Here is a 6,292-nt window from a genome sequence, read left to right on the forward strand (position 1 = left end):
AAAAAAAAAAAAAAAAAAAAAAAAAGTACGAACTGCAGCTGAAGAATAGATGTGTTTAAATTTACTTGAGAGATGTACTGATGGGAGATTGAGTCCAGTACTCATGGGCCATAAGCCCATCTCTTCCTACTACTGGAGTAATATCTAGGAAATTTATTATGGAGAGAAAAAAAACATGTTGCTTGATAACGATATCCCACTGTTATAAACACTTGCCAGATACCTGGCCATCTTTAATGTATCTGCTTTTCCCTGGCACTCGCAAACACATTAAAAAATATTACCACTAGAGGGTACTGACAAGTCAAGCTGTACTCGACACCCGGGGAGGTAACAAATTTATTACAACTCTACAGTGCTATTGCCGCCAAATTACAAAGGCTTGTCTGAGGAAAAGGTGTGATCATTTCTCATTATTATGGACACAAGTGGCCCTTGTTGAAGAAAACTTGACACATAGAAAACTTAGAAAGAAACCGACGTCATGACTTGGAGAAAAGGAGTGCTCAAAAGAAAGAGGGCAGGCCCCTCCACAGTGAATGACAAATTTTATACAATTTTTTTTGTAGCATTATAGTGTGGAATAGATGCTGTTCCAGAAATCTGGGGCACAGAATGTCAAGAGGTAAGTACAGTAAGATCCTGTACTAAGAAGTAGATGATCAAAGGTAGAAAAAAATAATCTTTCTCTTCAGCCAACAAGCCAAACAACTAAAATCTCTCAGACAAATAACCTCCAAAATTCAGAGTCATATTAGTGTCATTAGCACAGTAAGATACGCGTGCTAGTTACCTCCTGACAGCACGTACTGTTCAAGCACAGAGCTAATCATGGGGACAAGCTTTCGCTCTGTGAAACCTGCCTGCGTGCGGGTGCTTTTGTGTGCACGTGTGTGCGTTTTGACAAAAGAAGCTCCCACACCTCAGTGTACCCCACGAGGGAAGGCAGGAGGGCGAGGAGAGGGRAAGGTGGATGTCTCCATCCAAAATCACCATCTGCTTTTCCAACAGACACCCTGCTCAAAAGCTCAGCTCTTCCAAAGACACCTCCATCACTTTCTCATCTTTCTGCTGCATCTTCCTTGTCCCGACACCCCAGTCGCTGCCTGCTTTTCACCTGCACTGGGGCTGTCAGTGGCCGCACCAGATGAGCCCCACTGGGTCCGTGCCCAAAGCACACGGAGGCCTCGCATGGCCCAGCAAGCCCCACGTGTGGCCTCCATCCTCACCCGCCAGCCGGGGGTCCGTGTGAGCCCAGGCCCGCGCCTCTCCTCCTGGCCCCAGGCCCTCCCGGGCTGCGCTTGCTCCCCACGCACTCCTGGGCTGTTCGGCTTCCTGGATTCACCTTGGATCTGCCTGGTGCTCTCTGGGACAGCACTCGGACTTGCTGTGGCCTGTGTAGGGGTCACACCTGGCTCACGTTGCTCAGGGGAGCAAACGGCTCTTGCTGCTCTCCGACAAACCTCTGGAAAACAGCCCGCTAGACTTTGCTTCCTACATACCTGCTCCTAACTCAATTTATTACATACACACCCMAGATTTGTTCTACCGATTCTTGGGACGAGGGCAAAAGAAAAGAAAAAAAGCAAATAGATATTTACTGTCATAAACATTTGATGGAGCCTAGCCAATTCTTTTTCTTTTCCTTTTTATTGGATTTGGGGTTRCATTCAAAGAGCATCCTCTGAATTTTCCAATACCCAATATCTATTGTAAAAGCAGAATTTATCTAACTCTTGGGATGTTCAGAACCTTGATTGAACACACAAATACTAGTGTTGTAACGTAAAAATTTCTCTTGCTCAAGCTTGCTGGATTTTGCTTTAAGTATCAAAATAAACTTTGGTAACATCAAACACTAACCAAATTTCTTTCTGCTTCTGCCATTCCTGAATAYTGTGCACTAAGCCCTACCTCTTTTGGCATCTATACTGCACTAAAGCAGCCTTCTGCCTTCACCTGAATTTTTGTCTTCTGTGTTGATTCAGATTTCCCAAAAGCATCCATAAATTTATTAGCTCAAAACTAGATTAAAGCCTTGCTCTCCAGTTACAGCCATAGCTAATTGGTTAGTTATGTTGCTTCCATCACTGATGATTTGGTTAATCATTCCTTTCAGAAATTCCTCAAGACAGACAAATATTAATTTGAAGACCCTTTTTGGATTCACTTTGAATCTGGCTTGTCACCTGTTCTTCGACAAATGCTGTGTGAGTTTATGATGGTCTCAGAACGATCCTGCATTAAAACCAAGATCTGATCCAAAAGCCTGAATGCAGCTGGATCTCAACTAAAGGAGTGCTTTACCGAGTATTTCAGACTGTACAGTGCAGTAGTTACAATTAAATTCTTTAGTGGGAACCTAATGTGCAAGTGTTGTAGTAGCACACAATACAAYAGTATTTTAGTATGTTCTTCACACTTACTACCTTTCCAGAAGTCTGCTCTTGGAGAAAATAAAACAAACAATAAACAAACAAACAAAAAGTAAACTAAATATCTACTGAACTGTGGCCAAGAACAGTCATTTCAGCCTGAATTAAACTTAGCAGTTTAATAAGCACAGCCCTTTACAACTTGACAAAACAATTTTTCTCTTTCTTTCCTGGAGTGACAACTCATAAGGCTTTGCACAAAGCCTCTGCGCTGCCTCAACCCCACTGGAACTTCATGACAGAAATGTCAACCGGAGGTATAAGCTGCAGGATCTGACTGCCACTCTGTGTGACCCTCCTGGATCCTCCGGGATGAAGGCTCTTGCTCGGCCTCTCTCACAGGCCGCTGCCAGGCTGAAAGCCCTGTCTCTTGCTTGCCRAGCCGCAGAGCTGCGCGTTGCTCCTTGCCACACGCTGCCAACTGCATCAGCAGCCACAACAGCTCGACCGCGGTCGGCCGTGGGAGCCAGCGGTTTTGCTCCACAAATGTCGGCTCTGGTCTGGAATTTGCTGTTTGTTCCAGTGGGCAGCGCAGGTGAAGCCATTAGCACCAGGCATTGCACTGTATTCCTGAAAACAAAGTACATCCGACTACTTAGCATTTTTCAAGGATTGATAAAATTTTAGTAGGAGAATTACATAAGTGAAAACTATATATTTAACTATAAGTAACATTGAGAAAAGGATATTCTGCCATTTCATAAAAGCGCTGTAAGCTTCTGCCTGTTAAATGCCATTGAAATCTGTTTCTTAAAACTATATGGCAATGGGTTTGAACCAATGAATYAGCATGGATACAGCAATCACTTGAGCTATCTGGACAGCAAAAATAAGAAGTAATCCTAACGTGTAAAATATCATGATTTGTATTGTCTAAAATGACAGTAAAGAACATGTTGGGAAACAGATCAAAAGTCATTGTCTTTTTTTTCAGTAAAGCTGGCAAGGAAAGAGTAAAGGTTATGCTAAATTGCTCAATGAAAAGATAAAACACAGTCTTAGAGAAATTAAGTCCTCTAAGTGTCATAGTAAGTACTGCTTACATTTTATAGATGGATAAGTACACAAAGATAAGTAATCACAGATGATCAGACATGGTCAATAAAGATGAAGTTTTGGAACCTAAAGGTTGTTTCTGTTTCATTTTGGTATTGAATCTGTGTAAACAGAATGTTAGATTCTTAGTTAYAGTATATGAAAATAGTCTGGCTTGAATTTCATATAATACTTCTGCGGTAAACAAAAATTGATCTAAYAAAAGAAAAGCTTTTAATTTTCAGACACTGTAAAAGTTTAGTTCTGATAAACAGGCCAGTTTAAATTCCTAAATGGTTTTGTGTCATTAGTTCCATGGGATAAAATTATATAACAGAAAAACAGCCCAGATTTTTTTTTTCACAGTGTAAGGAAGTATAATTAACATAGAAAACCAGAATATTAATAATCTTATTAATGATTATGATAAGCCATAAAATTGTACCAGGTGTTAATTTCTTTAAACCCAACACAAATAATGTAAAAGACAGTTATTCTCCATAAAATACCATACAGCTATAAGCTGGTAAACACAGTCTGTTCAGAATAGATCATATTGACTGATCGTGCCTGTTTAATCCTATTTTTTGTCCTGAGCTGGCTAATTACTGCACACCCACGCCTCAACCTTACAACTGGATCTGTGCATGCAGACCTCTGTTCTTGAGTAAGGTTCTTTTTAATTAAATTACACTATATACTCCTTTAAAACAAACYAACCACCTTACAAAAGAGTCTTGTGAAACAAAATATAACCGTTCAACACAGTTACTGGCACCTAGGCTATAGACAGCACCTTTACATGACTCCACTAAAGTTGCTGCAGATATAAAACCGACACCAAATAGGAACATAGTAATTTAAAGGAAGTGGAAAAGGAGARCAAGGAACAAGCTAAACCACCAGAGAACAAACAGAATAAAAAAAAACAGAAATTAGTAACATCAAGCGAACAGTTAACAATAAAAACACAACAATAACAACAATAATGCAGAAAGTAGGAATTCAACTCCAAGACCAAGTTTGCCTTGTAGCAGTGTTTTCTGTCATGCCCTCCTTAAAACTCTTTCCCTACCTCTCAGGAAGGAAATGTTTAATTTTTTCTTTCTTTCTGCTGTTCCCTACTGGTGTTATAAACAGTTCACAGGCCCTATCATAATATATTTATTTTCTTTTCCTGCCACACAATCTATTAACATTTTTGCTGGCCTTGTGAATTCCAAGAGGAAATTAATTTAGCCTTCTTGACTGGAGCACAACTTAGATTATTGCTGGTGAAACACACCTGTTTCTATAGCATATATACTATCACAGAAGAACCTTGATAGCTTGACATTATTTTAAAATTACATATGTACATGTAAGCTAAGCATCCCTGACGCTTTTGTGCAGCTCATGCTGTAACATTACACCTCATGCTGCAACAGTCTGTTCCTTGTCACCAACTGATAAATGCCTTCTGACTTGAAGCATGGAAGAAAGCTAGTTGAAAAATAACCCAAAAAAAAAAAAAAAAAAAAAAAAAAAAAAAAAAGATTTTTTTTTTTGATGTCACATAAATTCCCCAATCCATTTTACTGGCGGACCATGTGAGCAGCTATGCTGGCAAAGACAGACTGACTGGTCACAAGTCAGAGCAAAGAAAAAGCAGGAAGGGGATGAAGGACAGCAGCGACTTGCAAYCAGAGACTTCATACCGTTCCGTGGAAAAGGCTTCGCTCTGCTCTCAGGCAGCATGCGTGACCCTCGGCGCTCACCCCCGCGAACGCCAGGCTGCCACGTCAGGGTGCGTGTCCCAGGACGCCCAATCCACCCGTTTCCGCGGCGTCCCTCGGGGAAGACACGTGTGCATCACTCAGCGTGCTGAACTCGCTGCCTGCTCTCCGGGCACGAGAACGGCGTGCGGTTCTACCTGCTCCCCTGAGAGAAAAGGTTTCCCAACGCGTTCAGTGGAAAGGCCCGCCAGCAAGTGACAGGACACGCAATGCTTGGCAGGGCTGGCATCTTAGTCATGTTGGGATCGCCTGACGGAGCCGGGATCAGGGACTGTAACTACCAGAGGCCTCTGCAGCAGGCTCAGTGCTGCACCCTGTGAACCCGCGGTGATTCAGGCGCACAACACATCCACGGCCTCCCGAAGAGGCTGCTGCCCTGTGCTCTGGCAACGTTTTAGTGCAGGCCCTGAACGAGTGCAAAGCAAGACACACGCCCGGTCTGCACCAAAGCGCTCGCATTTCAGGGACACCAACCCCGCAAGCGGCTTTGGGAAGCCCGCGTATTTGTACCCTGCCCCTGGAGGTGCCTGGGGACACCCGCGGGACAGGCAGCGCCGGCCTCTGCCGAACTTGAAACGCCGCCATCCCTCCCACAGGCCGCTCCAGCCTCCCGTTCCCGGCGGGATGTGGCGGAGCAGCAAGGCGCGTGCGCGGCTCCACGTGCCATTGGCACCAACCCTTCACGCCGCATCTCCAGCCCCGCGGCAGTGCCGCTACGGCGGCGTCCCTCGCGGCCCCACGTCCCTCGCGGCCCCACGTCCCTCGCGGCCCCACGTCCCTCGCGGCCCCGCGTCCCTCGCAGGCCTCTGTCTGCTCCCCGCCACAGCTGAAGGGCTGCCCCAGCCCCAGCCCTGTGACCCATGCCTTCTGCCGCGGCTCTGCTCCTGCCCACAACGGGCAACGCGCTCAGGGAAGTCCCCGGCTCGGCTCGCAGCCGGSCGAGGAGCCTCGCGCGCCTCCCCCTGCCCCGCCAGCAACCGCCGCCGCGGCGCCAACCGCCGCAACGGCCCTAACGGCCGCGCCCCCCGCGCGCCTGCGCCGCGCGCT

The sequence above is a fragment of the Nothoprocta perdicaria genome, unplaced genomic scaffold (genome assembly GCF_003342845.1).
Source record: "Nothoprocta perdicaria isolate Ctin4 unplaced genomic scaffold, notPer1 scaffold_266, whole genome shotgun sequence".
NCBI classification, from domain to species: Eukaryota; Metazoa; Chordata; class Aves; order Tinamiformes; family Tinamidae; genus Nothoprocta; species Nothoprocta perdicaria.